At 40.3% G+C, this 23,387-nt stretch overlaps 1 protein-coding gene across 11 annotated transcripts in view; it reads left to right on the top strand.

Moving 5' to 3' along the window:
- The window catches only part of Dtna (dystrobrevin alpha), a 354,169-nt gene that overhangs the window by 93,650 nt on the left and 237,132 nt on the right, over positions 1-23,387 (top strand). For 6 of the 11 annotated variants that reach the window (XM_050135017.1, XM_050135012.1, XM_050135020.1 and 3 more), the window contains exon 1: positions 4,762-4,969. The exons of 1 other annotated variant lie outside the window; for it this stretch is intronic. The gene's annotated coding sequence lies outside the window, so the exon portion shown is untranslated. Of the gene's footprint in view, positions 1-4,413; positions 4,602-4,760; positions 4,970-23,387 lie in introns of those variants that run through there. 4 more of the 11 variants (XM_050135014.1, XM_050135013.1, XM_050135022.1 and 1 more) reach the window with 4 other exon arrangements.

The raw sequence follows: 23,387 nt of genomic DNA, 5'->3' as shown, positions 1-23,387 counted from the left end.
CGTAATTTCAGGCATCCGAGTTCTCCCCAAACAGGTCTCACCCTTGATCATCTGCTGAAAAAGTTGGGTCTTGTCATTGTTAAATGAGCCCTTTGAACAGAAGGCTCCAGAGCTAAGCAAGCCACAAGTCTGAAACATGCTCATGGCACGTGCTCATCGGGTAAAACCTGCTTCCAAATGAGCAGCTGGGTATGATGTCGACACTTCCGGTCTGCCTACCAACTGTCATTTTATTTAATCACAGGAAACATAATTGTCCTGTTTCTACCAGGGATATGTCTTTAAACACTTCGATTAGGACCAGTTACTCGGTTTGTGTATAAATGTGGACTGGATATTTGACTATGAAAAATTATGCGGGTTTAGAATGATGACCCCACATGTTTTAACTGGGCACTAGAACAAATTTTTACTCTCAGATTGTAAGAGGCATCAGATGTGGTACGTGCTGGCAGAGCTCCAATATATGGCATGTAGAAAGGGTCCCTCTGTGAACAGGGTGAGGTCAGATCTTCCAGTTACATCCAGAAGTGAATATGATGCCCATACTCCAGCTAGAGTTGATGTTGGTCCTTCAAAGGAAAATTACCGCTCTACTCAGTGGTAGTGGTCAAATACAGTAATAACCCAGTTAAGTGAAGCATATTGTAATGTTTTATTTTTTATGCACACGTGCGTATGTATGTCTCTCTTTATGTATGCACATGTAAGGACATTATCATCTTGTGTGGTTGATATTTTCTCTTGATAACATAACAGCTTATAAAACAATATTATTAACTACAGAGCTTATGTTCTATGCCAGATCTTTAGCTTATTCATTCTACATAATACGTATCTTTTGATCTTTTCCATGTGCCTACCCTACGCTCTTTCTACACCTGTGACCACCATTTTGATTTCTATGGTTTGTTTTATTCCTTGTGTTCCTATATTTCTTGTTTAAGTAAGATTTTTATCGTGCTTTCCTACTTGTTTCTACTTATTTTCTTAGCATAAAGTCCTCTAGATTCTTGTTGCCACTTATGTCGGCCTTCCTCTTTGGTTGTAGAATACTACATGCAAGTATGTATGCTAGGAAATCTTCATTGGTTCCTCTGCAGATTGACACTGCAGCTGTTTCCTGCATCTTGACTTATTGTGAGCCAAAGGCAACGATGGGCATGTAGGCATCTTTGTATATTCATAATTCCACTTCCGTAGGATATATAATCCACATTTCAAAGAATAATATCAGTTGACTTGTGTTCAATAATTATATGCATGGTATGTCAATTCTCTGAGCATTTTCTGACTAGGATTCCTGTTTTCTAATATTAGTTACATGTGGTTTTCATATTGTCTTGGGTAGTGTCTACCTTAATTACTTTTCTAATAACTGCTATTTATAATTATTTTCTTTTCTTTGAGGAGAAAAACTTTATTCTTGTGCTAATACTACTTGCCTTTAAAATGCTAAAACATTATAAATTGCATAATAAAATGTAACATTTTGTAACAAGTTACAATTTCATTTTTTTTCTAAGATCAAAATATCTGTTCTTAATGATAAAAGTGAATTTATGTAGCACAATAAATAAAATACAAAATAACTTTAAAACAACTGCAGCCAGGTGTGGTGGCACTTGTGAGGCAGAAGCAGGCAGATCTCTATGAATTTAATGCCCATCTGGTCAACAGAGCAGGTCCCAGGCCAGCCAGGCTACATTCAAAGAACCGGTCTCAAAAAGAAATCAACTGCAAAGTTATTGCCTCTAAATACCACCTCCGTTTATCACTTAAGGCAGCAAGGAAGAAAAAACTTGGCCATGTCCATTTGCTTCTGAGTGACCCAGGTTTAGATCCACAGAGATACATCACAGATCAGTGCAGACCTGAGCTTGAACCACCACCCTCACTATAAGGGAACCATGAGTGGTACTTCCCTCTCAAAACTCTACCCCTTCATTCTATTATTGGGACTGGAGCAAAGATGAACTGCTTGTTCATGATTAGTCCAGACTATCTGATTTGTCAGTTATGCACCCAGTGTTCTTTGGAAGCGAGCCCTGGAAGCTATTTTTCTGATCAATTCCCAGTTTCCTGTTAGTGTTTACAAAAGAGCAGAATGACATTTGCTCATGATAAAGATTCAGTTCCATCCATTATAAATCTTACCAATTGCCCTAGGAAGGTGCGTGGAAGAAAAAAAAATCATTTCATTGTGTTCACTTAACCTTGGGGCTGAATTAAGACTCTGATGATTGTGTCTGGATAACAGATGCTCCTGTTTTTCCTGTATTTTCCTTAGTTAACTTTGAGGCTAAAGAGTAACGTATGTTTCCTTCTCCTTTTCCTCCTGTAAAGATTGCTGTCCAGACATCTAGGAATGGAGTTAGCTGAAAGAACAAGCCCTTGGCAGGCCACCAACATAGGGACATCAAAATATGAGTGTAGTAAGTAGTCAAGCGGGTCTTCCCTCATGATTTCTTAAAGTAATCTTGCTCTAGATGTGGAAGAAGAAAACAAAATAACAAGATTTAAAGCCAATGACGTTAGAAAGTTGTCCTCTGGGATCAAGCATTTGCCAGTGAATATGTTTTGAGATGTCTCTGTGGGTCCCAGGGAGCAGCTGCAGCCACACCACCACCACGAACCCAGCCAGCTGACAGTTGCCGAGAGTTGGCAATGTTTCATCCTGTGGCACACCCAGCCACCGAAGCTGCCATGCTTTCACCAGGCTTTTGAAGAGGCGGGGTGGCGTGTCATGTGATATGCAGTACATACACTACTCTGAACATAGAGAAGCACCTTTTCAGTGATAGACAGTTGGATTCTAGGTACCGACAAATGAATGCTAAGCCCAGGTTATTGTGTTGTAAAGGACACTTGCTCATTCCCCATCCTTGTCAGACTCTGTTTGACGAGTGGATCTTCTCCAAAGCTTTTCGGTTCACCCAGTAGACTGATTCGTTGTTTTGTTTGTTTTATCAACTTAACAAATTGCTCATCATCATGAAAGAAGAAATGTCAATTGGGAGATTTTCACCATCAGCTTGGCTTATAGGCAAATCTGTGGGGCATTTTATTAAGAATTGATGTGGCTGGGTGGTGGTGGTGCACACCTTTAATCCAAGCACACAGCTTTATTTACTACAGCATAAAATTTAATCAAACTCTGTGAGTTCAAGGCCAGCCTGGTCTACAGAGTGAGTTCCAGGACAAAGAAGGCTACACAGAGAAACCCTGCCTCAAAAAAAAAATAAAAATAAAAATACAAACAAAAGATTTGATGTGGACAGAGCCACCCCAGCACAGTTGGCTCTGAATAAGAAAGCAGGCAGAGCAAGTCGTGGGGAGCAAATCAGTAAGCAGCACTCCTCCATGGCCTCTGCATCCAGGGTTCTACTCGAGTTCCTGCCTTGACTTTCCTCAAAAACAGACTCTGATCAGGCCATGTAAGCCAAATCAACCCTTTCCTTACCAGACTGGTTTGGGTCATATTTTGGGCTGGAGAGATGGCTCAGCTGTCAAGAGCACTGCCTGCTCTTCCAAAGGTTTTGAGTTCAATTCCCCACAACCACATGGTGGTTCACAACCGACTGTAATGATATCTGGTGTTCTGTTAGTCAGCCATCCTCATCAACCTAGACCATGAAACACAATATGGGCAAGTTCAGCAGAACCACCATGTACGGGCTGCCCATGCGTGCTTCAGCATTGCCAGGGCATAAATTTCATTTTTATTCTTCATTTATTTATCATAGCACTAAAGAGCAAAATCAGACACTTAGTTTACCTTCACACACACACACTCGCAAACGCATACACACACACACTCACAAATGCACACACAAACATGCACTCATAAATGCACACAACTCTTTCTCTCCCTTATACACACACACACACACACACACACACACACACACACCCCAGTTTCTTTCCCAGCCTGTGCTAAATTTTTATAAGACAGCCCTGAAAAAAAGGAAACTTCCGGGAAATAGAAGTGTTTCTTTCATGTTTTCCTCCTGCTGCTCAGAGTAGAGAACAAAAGTCAGTCCCCCACAATTTCCGTAAGCATTTATTTTATTTCTCAGGACATCTACCCGTTGACCAGGAGTCCTAGGGACACTGTGAAGCGGCATTTGTGGCTCTTTTCTTTCTCTAGTGAGTCCCAAACAAGGTTTATTTAATGTTTGATCATAGTTCTGCTATCTTCCTGTTTTACTGTAGCCTTAGTCATTCTGGGTAAAATGATAAACAGATAGAAAAGAACCATAAACGTTGAAACTCAACCAGAAATATTTTTAATGTCTCAACATAGTGGTTGGATTTTCCTCACACTGAAATAAGAATTCAGGCAAGTTCCTTGTTTGTCTTCTGTATCCCTAGGAAGCCATTTGCCAAGCTCTGGCTGCCTGGCTCTCTGCCTCCAGGAATGCCAATCAGAGGACATTCTTTTTCAGGCAGCCAAGTTTGGAAGTCAGTTTGTTTCTGTCCGTGAGGAGGGCGGGGGTGATGGCAAGGGAAGCCAGCGAGTCCTCAGCTGATCTTCAGCTTGCAAAGGCTTGTGGAATCGCCTTCAATGAAAGCAGTTCCTTTTCCCCACGAGGACACAGGTAAAGGACAGCTGAGTAAATCAGCTTTAGAAGAAATGGGCGGAAGCTTCGTGGGAGGGAGGGGCTGAGGGAGACCTTTGAAAGCCTGCCATTGGTGAGTTTACCAAAGGCATCTGCCAGTGGGACTTCAGTGGAATGTGAAACCAAATCGTTTGCAAGTTAAAGATAGACACACTGGATGCCAGAATCTGGAAGCCGGGTTTTTAAACTTCTGTCTCTCCCTAGGGTTTCAGAGTTGGTTATAGTCTCAGGGGTAATTGCAATTTGGCTAAAAATCTGTTCTTCCCATGAGCGTGCTAGCAATCACGGTGTTCTCTAGGTGAACTGGCTCTAAGAGGGTTGAAGAGCGGATGCTGTGGCTGACCAGGGTAAGTGAGAACACCCCCGGGACTTGGAGGTGCATCTCTGGGAAGGTGAATATTGACTTTTGCTTTGTGCTTGGTATGAATGAACGATCGCAGAGATTTCGTTGTGTCTTGATGGAACTGCTGTCCTTTCTGGAAGCAGGTGGCCTTGAGTGTTGCGAGTGGCCGAAGCAAACCCAGTATTTGTGCACTGCTGCTTTCAAGTTCGCGTTCCAGAGTTGTAACTTCAGTAAAGCCTGTAGCCGTGCTCTTTCCCCTTAACCCTTAAGTACCCGTGGCTTATGGGGTTCCGAGTTAGGTGAGATGGAACGCAGCTCCCCTGGCATGGCTCTCTTTTCAAATGCAGACAGTGAACACAAAATATTTCAAAGAAAAATAAAGGGGAGGAGATGTTCTAACTAATGATTCTTCTCATGGTGCTCTAAGACCATCAGAAAGTACCTCATCTTTAAAGGAGCGGCAGAGAAAAAGCAGGCAGCCTCTATCAAAGAAAACAGTGTATTAATAGCAGTTGTTTGGGGCATTACCTCATTAATTCTAAGCAACTCCTTTCCTCCAAACAAGCTGGTATCTGCTAAGTGAATGGAGATGTTCAGATTATGAAGAACTCCAGAGGGGAGGGAAGGAGGGAGGGAAAAAGTGGTTAAATCTGTCATTGCCGTGTTGTGTTTTAGCTTCTCAAGTGTTTCGACGCAAGGAGAAGGGAAAACTTCAGTTCCTTGCTCTTTGCCCATGTATAGGTTTTGTTTCTTGTTTGGTCAAAGTGACCTCTCCCTCTCTTCTTAGCGACAGCTTTTCCAGACTCACACAGCATTCCTTCTGAATAAATATTGTCCATAATAGTCCCAGCGTGCATGGTGTGAATTGGATACTCTCCTTTATATGGGGAAAATAAGCAGGCTGACGCTCTCCTGACAGAATGAGGGGCTGAACAGTGGAACTGGCCTCGTTTTGCTCGGCCAGATAGACCAGACTGAATGAAGTTGGCTAAAGTAGATGCAAACACCGAGTGAATTAATGTGGCTCCTTCACACAACTTTGATAATAAGAAGTAATGTAGTATGTCGCTCTTCTGAGCCAAAAGGTAGGCATTGTGTTGACAGAGTTGAACTTATGACTGCTGAGCAGAGAGGCAAGGACAAACAAAATGAAGTTAGCAGAGCCTGTCGCGTCCACCCTCGTCCCGCAAGGAATGACGCGACTACTGGAGCTCTTCTCACTGCAGTTTATTCCAGGACTTTATTCACAGCAATCTCTCTCTCTCTCTCTCTCTCTCTCTCTCTCTCTCTCTCTCTCTCTCTCTCTCTCTCTTTCTCTCTCTCTCTCCTCTCTCCCTCCTCTCTCCTCTCTCTCTTACCTCTCTCTCTCTCCTCCCCTCTCTCTTTCCTCTCTCTCTCTGGGCAAACCTCTCCCAGCCCTTAAGTAGGCATGGGCTGCCAACCCCGAACTGCCAGGTGGGCACTGCCCATAGGTTCACGCATATGCAGGCAGCTGATAATCATTGCGTGATCATAGCATAGGTCAGGCCTTAGCCATCTCAGGAGTTGATTATACATCTCCATCAGGTGTGAAACCACGCAGCTCGCTACAAGAGCCCAGGACTGGTCTGTCCAGCCACGTGTATCCAGTTTCACCTCCTATCTTCCCAGTCTGTAAAAGAGAATAATGAGGCTAAGGGCCCAAGACCTAGCTGCAAGGAGGGACTGACCCACGCATTTTAAAGTCCTCCTCTGTGGACTGGCAATGTGTGCATTGTGTCAGAAATACCCACCCTTCTAAGAGTTCAGGCAGTTTGTTAAATTGTAGCTAAGGTTTAGTGATACTTAGAAAGAACCCATTAGATTACACAAATGGCAAGTATTTCTCCATTCCCGATGAGCAGACAGTACCTAGGCAAATTCTTCCTGGTCAGATCAGGCGAGGGACAGCACTGTATGGGTGGCTGTGTCCTGAGTTGCTGACATTAAGACTGAAGCTGGCAGTAATTTGTGACGACAGGAAGAAGAACTCAGGACACACACAGACACGTGCAGTCAAACCTGTCATTTCTACATCTGGTTCAGTTATACCATTTAATGCTTGCTATATTGAGTTTTGGCTTTTAGTTTTCAACGTATAAAAAACATGAAAAAAAATTAAAGTTCAAAATTCTCACACGGAAGAATTTTTAGCAATGCGGCTAATAGTGACAGTGTTGACAAACACTGACAAAGGCGAACACGTGGCTCTCACTGTTGCACCATTGCTAAAGTTTCTAGTTCCATGACGGAGTTGAAAGCTTGGGATTTCTCGCTTTGAGCACAGTGAAGGTTGCTGTCCTTTGATGTGTGTCTGCTAATCATAGCTGGCGCGTTACTGGCTGTTTCTGTTACTGCTGCCCATCCCGTCTTCGCTCGTGATGTCATGTTTTCTAAATACCTCAGATGATTTTGCTGTAAGTTGAAAATGTATTTTGAAAATTACTCACTGAACCTGACGTGGTGGCACTGACTTACAATCCCAGCATTTGGCAGTCAAAGCTAAGAGGCCCCCTGAAAGTTCAAGTTGCTGGAGTTACTTCTTTTTCAAAAAGAATAAACGAATGGATGATAAAAAAAGGGGGGGGGGTTCTTGTTAGGGTTTTCCAAGGCCTAATTAGGATGGTGGTTTTCTGTGGAGAGGGAAGCAGGTGGCAGACTGGAAATGCTTAGACAAAGTACCCCTGGCGCCTTGAGTTCCCTCTATGACAGAAGCCCGCTTGCAGGCAGTGTGAGCAGAGGTTCATTCTCGGTTCCCTCTGTCCCAGTGGACGATATAGGCATTCCAGATGCCAGCGGACACTCGGCCAAAGGCTTTGACATTTTGATGAAGTCTGTCACGCCGCAGAAGGAACTGCATTCTGCAGTCTTGTTTGTTCATGCAGTCATATGCCAAAGGGCAGAACTTCATGCTGTAAAGTTTAATTTACCTCTCCAGCTTCTAATTCTTTAAAAACTTCATTATTTTTATTATGTGTGCATGTGTGTGATGTGGAGGTCAGATGGCACTTTTGTGGAGTCTGCTTTCTCCTTCCATCTTTATGTGGGGTCCAGGAATCCAACTCAGGTTGCCAGGCTTGGCAAGTGAGTTCATCCTCTGAGCCATCTCACCGACCCACTGCTTTCTAAATTTTCATCTGCTAAATTCTCACCTTGTGATTGACTCTACCCTGATTTTGTATTTTTGATTTTTTTACTTATTTGACTAGAGCTCTGAGTCCAAGGTATCTATGTTTGGATCATTACAAGAGGTGCCCATTCGCTCTGCTGTGCTAATAGCCATCGTTCCTTAAACCACGTCTTCATCCTAGACAATGCATTGCAGAGTCTGCTGCTGCCATTGATAATTTTAGGATATTTGTGTTATTCATTTGTCTTTTACTTTTTAGTTGTGTTCTGTTTTGTTTAAGACTTCTTAGAGAAAATTCCATATGCTTACTGACTGCAGGGCTCATGTTCTCCAGCTCCATAGGCGTTGTCTATAATACTCAGCAATCCTTTTACTTGTCCCTAGTCACTTTCCTAGATAATCTCTTAATCTCTAATCCACCCACTCCAGTCTCTTCAGCTGTTCACAGACTTTGACTCTTCCGGCTTTCTCTCTGCCTGGATTCAGTGCCAGCACATCTTTGTAGATTATTGTAAGTTAACCCCTTCTGCCCCCTGCGTTCCACCGCAGCGACTCTGCTGTGGGTCTTCATCGTCTTACTCAGTTGCTGTTTATTCTTAGTTATTCGTCTGCCTCTAAGACACATCACCACCATCCACTGTATAGCTTTCAAAGTGGACAAATCCGTCTTTTATCTAAGAACTACAGCTGCTAGTGATTGGAAAACTCCAGCAGCCTTCAGAGCAAGAGTGCTCCATTTCCAGCACGTCCTGCAAGGCCTGTCACAAAGTGTCAACCATTCCTTTACCGTCTCTCCACTCCTTTTGTGGTCACCACCAACACTACTCAAATGTAACTGCCATCTCTGGGATCTGCCACACACTAAGATCATCTGTGAGAACCCATAGAATCATTTCTCTTTTCTCGGAACGCTTGTTACCTTCAACTTTCACCTAAGATATCACTCTCGATGTGTTTTCCTTAGCTTCAGAGTGCACCAGCAGTTCCCAAGACCCTAATAGTATGGGCTGTGCCTTACTGATTTCTGTATTATGAATAACCAACACACACACCAAAAAAGAAAGAAAGAAAGAAAGAAAGAAAGAAAGAAAGAAAGAAAGAAAGAAAGAGAGAGAGAGAGAGAGAAAGAAAGAAAGGGAAAGGAAAGGAAAGGAAAGGAAAGGAAAGGAAAGGAAAGGAAAGGAAAGGAAAGGAAAGGAATGGAAAGGAAAAGAAAAGAAAAGAAAAGAAAAGAAATAAAAAGGAAAACCCACTCCCTCCAGGCTTAAGAAAAGAATAATAGTCTGTTTCCAGGGCTGCTATTCCTGGGCATCATCTTCTTTCTTTATTTAGCTTACTTTTACCCATTGTATGTATTTTGATCTCAACATAGTGATCACTAATGATACTAAGTGCCAAGTAGAATCAGGAAAGATTTGCTTATCTGGTGGGCGCTGTTCTTCTGGAGAAATGGGACTGATGTTCATGTTGCTGTCAAATGAGGTCGACTGATAAGAAGTCGTGTTAGCAGCAAAGCGGAGTGAGTCGGCTGCCGCCAGCTGCAGGTGGAGAGGTGGGCAAAGGCCGGGCACAGTGCCCTGAAGTAGCAGGTCCAACCGCTCGTGTTCAGCTCTGGAGGTGGCTCGGTTGGCTTACATTATCTTATTCCCACAACCCAGGGATAGAAAGTCCAGTGGAGAGGCATGTCTGTGGAGCTCCAGTTCTGGAAAGCCAGAGACAAGCAAAGCCTTGGGGCTTGATGGCAAGTCAACCTGACCTATGTGGAGAGGTTCAGGCCAGTGAGGGCCCTTGTCAAAACAAACAAACAAGAAAGAGAAAGGGAGGGAGTAAGGGCAAACAGCTGAGTGGGTAACAGTGGATGGGAGGCTGTCAATGAGGTTTTTATTAATCGTGCACTGGGAAGGCCAAGGCAGAGGGAGGGAGGGAGGGAAAAAGGAAAGGAGGGAGGGAGGAAGGGAGGGAGGGAGGGAGGGAGGGAGGGAGGGAGGGAGGGAGAGCGGGCAAATGATGCCTGTGAAATGACATCGTAGATTGGCTTCCGTCCTCTACCTACACATGCACACACATGAACACACACATGCACACACATACATACATCAGAAACATTCAATAGCACACCCTAAAAAAATCAGTGAGAAACTAAATTAAAATAAATCCCCTTTTACACTGTGTGGATGTCAACTGTAAGAAAACGGCCTTTCCAGACCAGGGTAGCATGAGAAGGAATGTACGTGATAGCTTATTGCCGTGGGTTCATCACTTTAAATTGTAAAACTGTTTGAAAATTTTGCCTTAAAATTGAAGGCCTTAGAGCGCAGTGTTGATGTCACGTTATTATCTGCAAATGCTAAGTAGAGGAAGTCTCTTTGGCTAAAGAATTGAGTATTAACAGTGGGGACCAAAGGAAGTTGAGTTTCGGTAAAGCTGTTTAATCAATTTTGACTCTTGAGACTGTTTGAAAGTTTCTCATACTTTTATTGTATGCCCTTGTAATGCCCTATCTTGAATTTGAGGAAATGAAGAAGTCTGCCTCATATTTTCACATAGTGCTCACCTTCTCCCATGAAGAGAAGAGCCTCAATATAGGTGGGACCAAAGCTTATCTTTAAACAAACATCTGATTCTATTTAAATCTTTAAATCCAGTATTTCCAATGTGAGTCCTAGAATTTCCATAAGAAAATATGAATCTCCCATGGTGTCCTTCATATTTCATCTACAGGAAAAATGAGGACTCCTATCCAGCAGGAATCAGATGTCAGCTTCCAAGGAGTAGGAACAAGGTCAAGCTACTTTCTTTCCCTTACCTGTTCTAGGCAATGGGGTTTAGCTGCTGTCTTCCCCTGGAAGACATCGTGTCTCTTTAAATGTTCTCTGTCATTTATATTCTTCACTTGAATTGACCTCACACTGTTTAAAAAAACTCATTTTTCTGTTCTCACAACAAGTCAAGTCTTAGAACACTTGGTCTTATTTTGACTCGTAAAAATGACCACTTCTGGACACGATGGCTCACACTTGCAATCCCAGCATCCAGGAGACTGCAGCAGGATCATAATGAGTTCAAGGCCAATTTGGCCCATAGAGTGGGTCCCAAGCTAACCTGAGCTACATAATGAGACCATGAGACCACGTCTCAAAATAAAACAAAAGACAATTTAAGGAATACCGTGTCTGGCAGATATTTTTATTAGATATTAGCATCAGGAGGCTAAAATGCTCAATTTTCTCGCATACTATTAATATCAAACAGAAATTTATTTGCATAAGTAAAGCTGAACTTTGCAGTTTTGCAAAATAAATACAATGTAAAAATGACTCATTCACCCAGATTATGAAAGATTTGTGAATATGTACATGTTTTTTCAAAGAACAATAGATTTATTTTTATTAGTCTCCTTTTAAATCCTATTAACTTTTTTTCCTGTTCATTCCTAAATGAATTTGCAGTTCACAAATCTGTGGACCCTGAAAAAACAAACTCACCAAAATGATCACAATTGAGGAATACAGATACCTCACTGATTTGGGGAAAGGTATAGAATAATTTTTTGAATGAAGTTGATCTTCTAATATAAATGAACTTCTGAATCTCAGATTGTTCCTTACTACACCTTTATAAAAACATGTTAACACACAGAACTGTTGTCTGCTAAAACCTCAAGTAAATATAATGATTATCTTTTAAGACTTGGACTGAGGAAGTAGGTGGCTCATCTGTTAAGAGCACTATCCTCCTGCATAGGATCCTGCATAGCATTGCCTTTCTGGCTTCTGGAGGCACTGCACACATGTGGTACACATACATACATGCAGGCAAAACGATCATATACATAGAAGATAAATATCTTTTAAAATTCTCTTCTAAAGTAAATTCAGTATTGAGAACTATTTTGTAGGAAAGACACATTGTTTTAATTTTTTAGTGAGGTTGTTTTTATTTATTTTTTATTGATTTTTATTGAGCTCCACATTTTTCTTTACTCCCTTTCCTACCTCTCCCCTCCCCTTTTCAACCCATTCTCAAGGTCCCCATGCTCCCAATTTACTCAAGAGATATTGTCTTTTTATACTTTCTACTTCCCATGTAGATTAGATCTATGTAAGTCTCTCTTAGTGTCCTCGTTGTCTAAGTGCTCTGAGATTGCAGTTTGTAGACTGGCTTTCTTTGCTTATGAGTGAGTACCTGTGATAATTGTCTTTCTGGGTCTGGGTTACCTCACTCAAAATGATGTTTTCTAGCTCCATCCATTTTCCTGCAAAATTCAAGACATCATTATTTTTTTCTGTTGTGTAGTACTCCACTGTGTAAATGTACCACATTTTCCTTACCCATTCTTTGGTTGAGGGGCATTTAGGTTGTTTCCAGGTTCTGGCTATGACAAACAAAGTTGCTATGAACATAGTTGAGCACATGTCCTGGTGGCACAATTGAGCATCCTTTGTATATACCCAAAAGTGGTATTACTGGGTCTTGAGGAAGGTTGATTTCTAGTTGTCTTATTATATATGTTTAATAAGGTATACACAGATTATTAAGTGTGGTTTCCTGAGAAAATCAGTTTAAGTCTCACTGTGATCTAGAAAACTAGGATTTCTCTCATGTGAGTCACTTAGCTGTCATATGTTGGCTGAAGTCAGTCTTCATTTCTTCCTATGCTCACAATTCCTTGGTCAAGGTATACCATATAGCCACACCTAGCTTCAGCAGGATAGGAAACAGAACTCTACCAACATGTCTGAAAAAAGAAAGGCCTGAAATATCTATGGAAGTTCCAGCAAATTTCCAAACTTACAGGTGATTAGGCATCCCCAAGTCTTCAGAGACTAGACAAAGTTTTACGTAGGTGAGTAGGTCTACCCTGGGGAATGTGCAAGCGTGCCACCTGTGATGTGATACTGGCATCTTTTGTCCTGTTGACATCTTCTGACTCATCTCCACTCACGTATTTTAGCTCTCTGAATACTTGCCACTTTTGCAATGCTTTTGCAAAGCTAGGATTTTAGGCATCCTTCTGCCAATCATTAGGCCATAAATAATTTGGGGGAATTCAAAAAAACTTCTATTAAGGAAATTTTACAGAATATGAGAACGATTATGACATGTCTACCTTCCCCTCTCTACAAATTCATATAAAGACATCGATAGAACATAATTGAATGCATGTTTAATCCCCACCTCTACTTTCTAAGCATGGTAGAAGGACTAGGCGTAGAGTCAGAGGACAGTGACATGCTGTACTTTAAAAATGCATGGTCTTGAGTAGCGCTCACATTACTTAAGCTCTGTATGTGCTTAGCATTCACTTGTGACCACTAATGAGATAAAATCCAGGAAGTCTAAGAGCAATGGCGCATTTAAAGGCTTTTACATTTTGAGGCAGTTTGTTGAGTCCTTGGAATTGCAATATAAGTCAGAAAACTGAGTTTATGTCTTTGGTGGCAGTAATTCTAGGAAATGCTCCATGGGGTGTTTGAGGATTCCAAATCAAGCAAATTGCTATAGATTTTATGTCTTTCTTAAAGATTCTGGCCAACACTAACAAGAAACCTTCATGAATGTTCTATTTGCACAGGCTCAACCCACTTATGTGCAGTATTTTCTAACTTGGAGTTTAAGAGAATAGAGAAAGAGACACACAGAAAGAATGTCTCACACCATCAAATATAATTTGGTAAATTCTACTTCAAGGACACCTGTTACATTGTATTAAGAATTTTTAGTGGGATAGAAAGATGGCTTAGTTGGCGTGAGCGTAAGACACAGGCTCCATCCCCAGAAATCACATTCAGGAGTTCATAACTTCTTATAACTCCAGGCCCAGGGGAGTAGATGCCTCTGCCTCTGTGAACACTGAACTCACACAAGCTATATATACATACAATACACATATACACACACACGCTCACATATATACATGATTTAGAAATAAAATAAATATCCTTTATAAATAATTTATAATTTAGTATTATATGTCATATAATACTTTTAGAACATAAAGCTAAGGATTTTTAAGACTTTTGTAAATATCTTTGCTATTTGCTAATTCATTTTCATTCTCATGATAAAAGACATTGTTTTTAAGTTGACACACCATCCATTTATTAAATAAATTATTTATTAAATATTAAATAACATTAATATTTAATGTTATTTGAGTATATTATTTGTGATACACTACAAATAAGAAAATCACTCAGATATCAAATATGATTTGCTTTTTTGACCTATCTTGTTCAAAATTCTAAAATTGTTACACATTTTACAATATGGCCATACATTATTAATACATTAACTTAGTTTTTGTTTCTAAATTAAGACTTTATGAAGAGAACAGCCTTCTTCAACTTCAACATCTGTTTATTGATTTTTACCCCTCACTTTCTTCAAAATCTTAAATATTAAAGGCTTAAAAAGAAATTATTGAATTTAATAAAATTCTTTACTAAAGTAAGCAGCTGAAGGAATTTTCCTGTGACTGGAGAAGGGTAATAAATAAAGCGAAAAACACTCACTTTCCTTAACAGAACGTTTATTGTGGTAAAGTGCACCCACGGTGTAAAGCAATCATTTACTCTGAGAGGTGTATGCTTCCAGAAAATAACTCTAGCCAAAGAGCATCCTGATACATGGGTCTTGTGTAGGCATCAAGGCAGGCAGGTGCGACAGGGCATGGATGTTCTTTGTCACGTGTCCATCCTGATAATTTTTTTCTACTTTTCATCCATCAGCGACTTTCAACCCTCACCCCATTCTAACTAGGAGAGAAATATTTTTATTTTACACCATAGAAAGAGAAATCATTCGGTCATAATTATGGGAAGCATAATTTTACATTGATTTGTGTTCTTGTATGTGCAGATAAATAATTGTGTACAAGTGCACATGCATGGGGGTGCATATGTGTGCATATTTATGTAGTGGACATAGGCCAAGCGTCCTTTCCCAGTTACCACTCCTACTTTATTTATTTATTTATTTATTTATTTATTTATTTATTTATTTTAGGACATTTCTCTCACTGATGGGAACTCCACTGGTAGGCTACACTAACATGTGGGTGAGTTCCCAAGGACCACCCATATTCTGTCTCCCCAGTGCTGTGACAGGCATTTATGTGAGGTCACAGGGATTTCAGCTCAAGTCCTCATGCTTCTACAATAGCATATTTTCTACTAAACTGTCTCCTCAGTCTGGTAGAATAAATTCTTATCACACATATTTTCTTGTGATTAAGTTGTGTTTATATTTTACCTTGGGGTTATAGTAAAATTCAGAAAGCATAATGAAGTCGTCAACACTTCTAAACATTCATTGCAGGGGAATCTGCAGGTTTCTTTTGAGTACTGTGGGTTGCTCTCAATCAGTTTTAAGAGCTTCTGAAAGGGACCACCCAGTTGCATTTCCTCCTATTTACAAAGTTAGGAATCCGTTGTAATCTACAGTTTGAGACTTCCTAGCACCTAAAACACTTAGAAGGTTGTAAAACATCCTGTATCACCATTTGCCAATCACCGGAACATGAATCAATCTCAGTTGCTTAGATTTACAGTCTCTCCTCGAGAATGACATGGGGGAAGCCTTTCACAGAATGAGGCAGAGAGTCCTGGTGTGCGAGTTATACTATAGTTTTCATTGCAGAGGGGTAAATTATCACTTCAGTTTCTATATCATACCCCAGTGGCCTTGAAGACACAATACAGCTTGCAGAAAAGCCTGCTTTTGTCTTAGGCAATAACTCATTCTCTCAGAACGTGTTTTCTGAGAATTACCACTAGCATTTCTCACTGTAGGCAGAATTTCGTGAAGGTCATTCACATATAGTTATTGAACTTGAGTACAAAAAATATAGGGAGGTTAACTGAAGTTTACTATACTGCTGCAACAGGAAAAACTAAAGAAATTTTTTTATCTATAGCACTCAGGAAACAAGAAATTAAACCATAGACATGGACTTTTGTTGGCATTCCTTTGCTTTTGTAAATTTTTTAAAATATGTAAGCTGGGCATCTGACATGACTCAGTGAGTAAAGGCACCTGCAATTGACTTCAGTTCAATTCCTAGGAACCGTATAATAGAAGGAAAGCATGTCCCATAAAGGCTGCCCTTACACTACCACATGTGTACTGAGGTATGCACACACACAGACACACACACACACACACAGAAATTAACTAATTAACTAATGTAATAAAATATTTTGAATTAAGCATGGGTCTTTGGGAGTGGTCCTGGGAGACTTAGTAATAATAATCAAACACACTTGTGTGCATGTAGTTATATTTTTCATCCTGTTTTAAAACACTAAATATACAGACCTTAATGGTACAGTGTATGAAATTTTATATATTAGTTGAATTTTCTAATGCGATGACATAAGAATAAATTAAAATAAACCTTTTCTTCAAATGCCCTCACCGGTCAGTGGTGCAGCATTTGGGGACAACTGCCTCAGGCTTTCTGCCAAACCATTACTGGTAATCGGACAACAAGGGATGAAGAAAATCCAGATGCTGCTGCCTGCCTTAGCTAGATATGTGTTTGCTAAAAGAGAAGGCAATGCATTTCCTACATAGGTCATCAAAGCTGCTCATGCACGCACACCACACACACACACACACACACACACACAAACGCTTTTGCAAGTCCAAGAATATACACATTAAATAAATTCTGCTCAAAGCAAGCAGCAGCAGACAGAGCTGGCCTTGACTGGACCATTTCTATACTTTGAGTGGGTTCGGTATATAGCAGCATTTCCTCCCAAGGCTTCAGTGGAGAAGAATTAAATTATTCATAGATGAACAAGATTTATTGTGTGGGTAAATTCTGGTGATGGCTCAAAATCATTCATTCATAAATAAGTGAGTTGTCCCACTATTGTGTGTGGTTTATTTAAACAAAAACCTTTTTCTCCATAAGGCTAAAAACACATGTAATGTAGTGACAAAAGAAAGTTAAGAAAGCATGCATTTTTATAAAAGGATCACTTTTGAAATTCTAGAGTTCTATTGCAAGATTGTAAACATTTGCAATCATAAGTTTGGGGCACTGTGGAACTGTCTTTTTTTTTTAACCAGTTCTTTGGAAATCTATTAGGGATTGATGTACGTTGAGATAACATCTTCACGTCGTTGTTATAACGTTGACCGTATCTCCCAGCTCATAAGAAAGCACACATTTTCAAAATACAATCACGTGTAGTTCTCTGTGTTCTTTTGTTATCTCCCAGCAACAGAAGAACAGTTGGCAGTATGCCACGATCACATGATTGATCATCCGAGTGCTGGAGTAGGGCTTTACTAAAACTCCCAGTTAGCTTGTGTTTCAATCTTAATCCATGGATTGCTCTGGAGGAAGGCACTGTCTAGAAAAGTGACCCCGACACGTGGAGCTGATGCAGAGGGTAAGAGGGTTACAGTTCCCAGAGAAGATGCCCTGAAGAAGGTAATGCTGGTGTTGGATCCCAATGTATGAATGAGTGTTCCCTACGTAAGGCAAGATGGCAATAATGTTCAGGGTGGAGGTTCTCATGTGTGCAAAGTTAGGGAACTTCATGGTGGTGTTCCTATAGGGTGACATGTGAGGCTAGAGAGAAGGGCAATGAATTTGAAGAGCTGAATATGTAGTTATCAAGGACAGCCTTTTACATTATCCCAAAGGGTTTATTTTCAGAGTACTTCTGAAACCCAGATCCTTCCCTGAAATGCAATGCAAGAGAAAAAAAAAACTGACAATGAATGTCTGCTCCTGGTCAGAACTCAAACAGCCCCTGTATATAGAAGTCTGGAGGCCGGGCGGTGGTGGCACACACCTTTAATCGCAGCACTTGGGAGGCAGAGGCAGGCAGATCTCTGTGAGTTCGAGACCAGCCTGGTCTACAAGAGCTAGTTCCAGGACAGGCTCCAAAACCACAGAGAAACCCTGTCTCGAAAAAGCAAAAAAAAAAAGGAGTGACTTGGTTCTCAATCGTTTTCCTGACCAGCTACATTACAATTGGTACGATCCTGACATTCCTTGTATCTTCAGAGTCTTGTTTGAAGAGAGCGGGNCCGAAAAACCAAAAAAAAAAAAAAAAAAAAAAAAAAGAAGAAGAAGAAGAAGAAGAAGAAGTCTGGATACCTGTGTTCCTTCCCTTCGCTTCATATGACATCCCTGTCTCATCTGCTTATAAAGAGCATTTTCTCCAAATCTCAAAGATGGCACACATCATCTCCAGAAGCTCCTCATTCCCAGTCCATTGTTGGCGTTCTTATAATTAACATTGATTGCAAATCCCCTTGGTCTGAAAAATCATATGGGGTATGTAGCAGATGTAATTTGAAACAAATATTGCACAAAATAAAATTACGTGATTTGATTGTTCTGAACAAGAGTTTTAAAGAAATCAAGAATGAAACAGGGTGATAAAAGAATATACTGCAATGCATTGCTCATAAGTATTAAAATTTATGTTAATGTATAAGTTTTAGGTAGATAAAATATGAAGTTGGCTGCTAAGGAAAGTTCTCATAGTTTTTGTAATTTTGATTGCTGAGAAATTTGTTTGATATAGCTGAATGTTCTCCAGCCTATTTTCAAAAGTGTATATTCTATAAGAATAGGCCCCATAATTATTTTCTCCTAGTTTGAGCCTTTCACAGGCTAAGAACACTCACCAAGAGAGACAGGTGAAATGTTCCCGACTATAATGAGCTCCTGTAACACAGGAGCATTATTTTGAGGGGAACACTTTTCTCTCAGGACCATGGCATTTGGTGGCAGTATTTCACAAAGTCCCATGTTTTCCTTGATGTTTTCATACTTTCTTTCTCTATATCTTATCCAGAATTAGTAATTCAGAACACCAAAATGTAGAGATCAATCCAAAGACAAAACAAAGAGCATAATTCAGATAATCAAGGCGAGCGTTCTCTTCCAGACGGCCCTATTGGGGATGGAATCCAAGAGAGAAGATTGTAGCCAGGCTAGAGCTGAGGCAGCTGTGACTACAGATCATGCTGATTTGAATTTTAAGTGGCTGTAGCATCAATAAAGGAAATCCCAAAAGTCCACCCAACCCCTGGGGAAGCTTCCCTAACACTGCACTCTTCTGATAAAGCTAGTACCAATTTTAAATCTTTTTAAAGTAGAACTGTGCTGAGCCATTCATATTTTACACAGTTAAGCTACTTAGGACTTAGGTGATTTGGAGGTGGGTGCATGTGGCCAAGCCTACAGAGAGATAGGCAGCTATCTTAGGAAACGTGGTGACCATGCAACTCTTATAAAGGAAAACATTTAATTGGGGATGCCTTACAGTTTCAGAGGTTTAGCCCATTATCTTCAGGAAGCATGGTGGCACACAGGAAGACATAGTGCTGGAGAAAGAGCTGAGGGTTCTACATCTGGATCCAAAGGCAGCTGGAAGAGATTGCCACACTAGATATGGCTTGAGAATCTGAGACCTCAAAGTCCACTCCCAATGGCATTCTATCTCCATCAAGGCCACACCTACTCCAACAAGGTCACACCTGCTCCATCAAGGCTACACCTATTCCAATAAGGTCACACCTCCTAAAGGTGCCATACCCTATGAGCCTATGGGGCCATTTTCTTTCAAATCACCATGTTCCACTCCCTGGCTCCCAAAGGCTTGTAGTCATAGCACAAGGAAGAAATGCATTAAGTCCAATTTTAGAAGTCCCCATAGTCTATAACAGTCTCAACCCTGTAAAAGTCCAAAATCCAAAGTCTCTTCTGAGACACATGACAATCTCTTAACTGTAATCCCTTATAAAGTCAAAATAAAGTAGATCACATACTTCCAACATATAATGGCACGAGAATTATATTACCACTCCAAATGGGAGGAAAGGGAGCACTGTGAGGAAAAACTGGGCCAAAGCAAGACCTAAAACCAGCAGGGCAACCTTCAAGTGCTGCAACTCCACGTCTGATGTCAAAGAGCTCTTCAGATCTCCAACCCCTTTCATCTTTGCTGACTACAACATACTTTTTTTTTTTTTTTTGGTTTTTCGAGACAAGGTTGGTTTCTCTGTAGCTATGGAGCCTGTCCTGGAACTAGCTCTTGTAGACCAGGTTGGCCTTGAACTCACAGAGATTCTCCTGCCTCTGCCTCCCGAATGCTGGGATTAAAGGCATGTGCCACCACTGCCCGGCCAACATACTTCTTTCTCCTGGATTGTTTCCACTTCCTGTTAGTAGCTTTCCTTGGCAGGTATGCCCACAGTTCTGGCATCTCCAACATTTTGGGGTCTCCAAGGCAATTCAGACTTCATCGTCACAGCTTCATGCAATGGCCCCTCTAGGCCTACATGCGGGGACATCACTGTTGCATACTGGGTCTCAGCAGATTTCTTTAGTTGTGGAAGAAGATTCCATAACCTTTTCTTCTATCCTTGACACTAAAGTCAGAACCATGTGGTTGAAGCTGCTTGACGAACCTGGAACATGGCCTCCTCATTCAATTCCATTTTCACCAGCTTTCTGTTCCAGTGGTTCCCTTATTTGCTGTCCTGAAACTATCTGTAGATCAGGCTGTTCTCAAACTTAGCGAGCTGCTAGTCTGCTTTGTACCTGGAAGAGGCTTATCTCTCACGATTAGTGTGTACACTTTCGCCATTGTGTATATAATACATGAAGTTCGGCTCTCGTTTTAACTCCCTCAATTCTATTTGCAGATGCTAAGTTGAACTAAACCAAGGAGATAAATTCAATGCCAAATTGTTAGTAACCAAAACATTGGTGCCTCTTATAATTATTACCTTCAAATTTTATTTCAAGCAAGACCCGAGTGAAGTGACTTTTATTGTCTATTTCATGACACTCCCTTCTCTATTTGTGTGTGATTTCTAACTCAGAGATAATGGCTCGGGGGCTCACCTCACCAAGAAGATAATAACTGTTTAATTAACATCACTTTACACAAAGTTAATCTTATTGCTTTTAATTTTCTTAATTTTTCATTGTATATTTCCAAGGTACACAGATATTGTCATATACAAAAACATTTTATATAAATACAAATGTTGCCCAAGCTTTTAACAAATATTCCAGTTTGAAACTGGGATTGAAATTTTGTATAATCAGGAACAGTAAAAAAAAAAAAATCTGCCAAAAACAGTAACCACACAAGAACAGAGACAATTGTCCAAGGCCGTCTTAAAATAGCTTCTTCTAAAAAAGCTGGAAAAATCCTTTCACCCTCCCCTCCATCTGCTTTTGACCAGACATTATTATCAGTCACGTTATATTTTATTTTACTGAATTTATTTTGAGAAGCTCCAAGTTTGTTGGCATTTGCATCACAGGACTAGACACGGTATGGCTAACCCAGGAAGTCATGCCTAATAGCCATGTGTTTATGTCATGAGTGTTTCCTATCCTTACAACCATGGCTGGTAGCCAAGTATGTGTGGAGAATTCTATAAGCAAGGAAGAGAATGGCTGAAAGGTTCTCTTCATTCAGAACTGGGATGAATCAGAGCCACTGTCACCTAGAAACTGTTGCCTTTTCCATCAAGACCACTTCTGCTATCTAAAGAGAAGGGGGATGGAGAAATTAAATAATTTCCGGAACAAATCTGTCTAAATAGAAGTCTAAAAATTAGGTCTTCTGAGATGGACACTCCAGAGCTCTTTCCAAGATGTTTCGCTGATATTTTAGTGCTCAGAAATAGCATATGAAAACAGAAGAGGTAACTAAAAACGTTTTCACTTTCAAGGTGAAGCATGGGCCTAAGCAGTTGGTTTTGAGATATGCTTACTAGGACAATGGGCATGGGAAAGGTGGGACTTCCTGATGACACATGGATACATAAAAATGTATAAGCATATATAACCACACACCAAATTTTTAGAAATAAAATGATTAAAAACGTAATAAATATACTCAGTAAAATTCTAGATGGTCATTTATGTGATTAAAGTGGTTGCATGTTCTTTCTTAGATTAAGTATGTTTTTATAAACTAATCCTTAACTTCATACCCTCATCTGTTGTGTTGGTATACCAACACAATGAAAATCTCCAGGTGTCAAGGTAAGAGGGTATGAGCTCTATTAAGCAATTGATGAGTTCAGCATAGTTCCCATCGTGTAGTGATGTTTCTAAAAGTCTGATGATTTGGGAAAATATTGATGTCGTCATCCAACAATAGCAGCAACACACACAAAATCATTCAGTTCATCACACTGTGTAGATACAGATTTAGAAAAAGCTGGAAGGAAACACTCATTGTTGTGATCTTAGAGTCAGGAGGTGCTGAAATTATTTTCTTCTCTCTACCTACCTGAAATATTCAAATTCTCCACATAGAACATAGAAAATATGAATTCTCTGAGATAAACCTAAACTTCCTTTTCTTGGACCTTAATAGTTCTTGGACGTGGCATACGAAACTTCACCTTGAAAAGGTGAATATTTCAAAAGCATAGCTTCTTATATCCTTCTCCCAATCCTTTCATTCACCAGCTCATTTGCCTGTGATGAAAACCGAGTGGGTAGAATGATATAATTCTGTTCTCCATAGCCTCAAACCTCTGGGCTTAAGAGTTGAGCCTTGCAAATCCTGATCCATAGAAGTTCATTTCTTTCTTCATAATCTGCAACACTATTTCAGGGAAGAAAATTCTCAGAATGATTGCAGACTCTTGAAGGGTGCAAGGGTGTGTAACTTCAGAGAAGTAGCACCAAAGGCCTGAAGTATACACTCTGCAGTTCTTCAACCTACAGAAATGAAAAGCACCAGAAAGACCCTTTTGTGCCTAGCCCTTGATTACTCTTTGCTTGCTCATATTTTATCAAGATAGCTATTGCCATAGTTCTACAGTGTTTTCATTGAACAGCAAACACTGTTACACTCTTTCATAGTTCCTCAGTTTACCTGAAAATTGTTTCCTGCCAGTTCATATACTTCTTGTCTTGTTACTTTTAAATATTTAATTGAAGAAACAATATCCTTGACAATTAATCATGCCTTGGAGAGTTTTCTATGCATAATAAATTATGTTAGACTTGTTGCTTTTAAAGCCAGCTTTATGTAGTATATAGTAAATAGTATATAGTAAAACTATATATATAATTCATTTACATATATCCTTTATCTCTTTTGTAATATAATTTTCTTTTTCTATTAATGTTTTTTTATTTATCTTATATATCAAACACAGTTTCTCCTCCCTCCTTTCCTCTTGTTCCTTCCCCCAACCTTCTTTCTATCCTCCCCCATCCACTCCTCAGAAATATTAAGGCCTTCCGTGGGAGTCAACA

This window comes from Alexandromys fortis, unplaced genomic scaffold (genome assembly GCF_014885135.2).
Source record: "Alexandromys fortis isolate MF-2015 unplaced genomic scaffold, M_Fortis_MF-2015_v1.1 scaffold_25, whole genome shotgun sequence".
Lineage (NCBI taxonomy): Eukaryota > Metazoa > Chordata > Mammalia > Rodentia > Cricetidae > Alexandromys > Alexandromys fortis.
The sequence above is the reverse complement of the archived record's forward strand: the minus strand, read 5'-3'. Positions and strand labels throughout refer to the sequence as shown.